Genomic DNA, 1356 nt, shown 5'->3' with positions numbered 1-1356 from the left:
ATATATATATATATATATATATATGTATGTATGTGTGTGTATATGTTTGTGTGTTTGTCCCCCCCCAACATCGCTTGACAACCGATGCTGGTGTGTTTACTTCCCGTAACTTAGCGGTTCGGTAAAAGGAGACCGATAGAATAAGTACTAGGCTTACAAAGAATAAGTCCTGGGGTCGATTTGCTCGACTAAAGGCGGTGCTCCAGCATGGCCGCAGTCAAATGACTGAAACAAGTAAAAGAGATGATGAACACTGTGTGAAACTTACATATTTGCAAACTACACCTACACCTACACATTGCGTAATATCATGTATATATTTTAAAGTAGAGAGAACAGTGGACAGTGACATTCTTCTCTCGTCATAAACATCATTTGTGTGCGTATAATTTTCTAAAAGACAGATATTTTATAATTCCTCGTTATCTTTAGTATTACTAACCTCATATTCATCACCATCAGTAAGGGAATCTCTAACTTATAAAGTTGTTCTTCCCACATATTTCGCAACGAAAAGGTTTTTCCTTATTGTGCAAAGACTTCATGTTGCGAAGAGAATATCTCCCTTCAAATGTGATTTTCGGGAATATTTTTCCCCTGCTGGTTTCTCATCTATGTCTGTCTCTCTGAGGTATCTATATTGTTAACAACAGTTGTTTTATAAATGTCCAAGTGATCAACGTTCTCCATGCTAATTCTTGAGCAATTCTTAAAAGCTGACAAATGCCTGTGCGTTAATCTGTTATGGTTCAATTTGTCTTAGATATCACAGTCCTCTGTTTACATGTGGAACAGATGTAATGTAGATATATTTTCTACTCACCAGTAGAATGTTTCATGTAAAGTCCAAATGAAAAGCGAGGAAGGGTAAGGAAAGTTCATTGATTGATTTGTTGTTGATTAAAAGCCTTTTCTCCTGTCCTGTAAAACAGGGAACAACCAATTAACGATGTAAAGCTGTGATCAAATGAAATATTTAATCATTTGGTGAAGGAACACAGACCCTCAAACTTGTTTGTAGCCCTGTCTTATCCACAAAAATCTACGTTCACCTTAACATGAGATAATTACAAAATGTAATATAATTAGATTTAGCTCAACTAATTAGAAACACAAACAGACGTCGATATATTTTCTCATGTTTCAGTGACACCGGTGACATATATTAAAAATCTCCATCATAATATAACACTGAAAGATACATTCAATTATGTTAATTTACATCTTTAATTGCCTCCGACCTATGGTAAATGCCAAAATCATAATCCAGCAAAACGGTAATAATCAACAAGAGAATCTGAACATGATCAATGAACTTTCAAAAATACCAGCCAAATACTGTTGATATTACATGTT

General features: G+C 34.7%; 1 protein-coding gene across 1 annotated transcript in view; it reads right to left on the bottom strand.

Annotated features, from left to right (window-relative positions):
• Positions 1-1334, bottom strand: part of LOC106868523 (zinc finger protein 91) — a 16404-nt gene extending 15070 nt beyond the window's left edge. The window contains exon 1 of the mRNA XM_052977494.1: positions 443-1334. The gene's annotated coding sequence lies outside the window, so the exon portion shown is untranslated. The remainder of the gene's footprint in view (positions 1-442) is intronic.
• Between the last annotated feature and the right edge of the window lie 22 nt (positions 1335-1356).

The sequence above is a fragment of the Octopus bimaculoides genome, chromosome 28 (genome assembly GCF_001194135.2).
Source record: "Octopus bimaculoides isolate UCB-OBI-ISO-001 chromosome 28, ASM119413v2, whole genome shotgun sequence".
Lineage (NCBI taxonomy): Eukaryota > Metazoa > Mollusca > Cephalopoda > Octopoda > Octopodidae > Octopus > Octopus bimaculoides.
The sequence above is the reverse complement of the archived record's forward strand: the minus strand, read 5'-3'. Positions and strand labels throughout refer to the sequence as shown.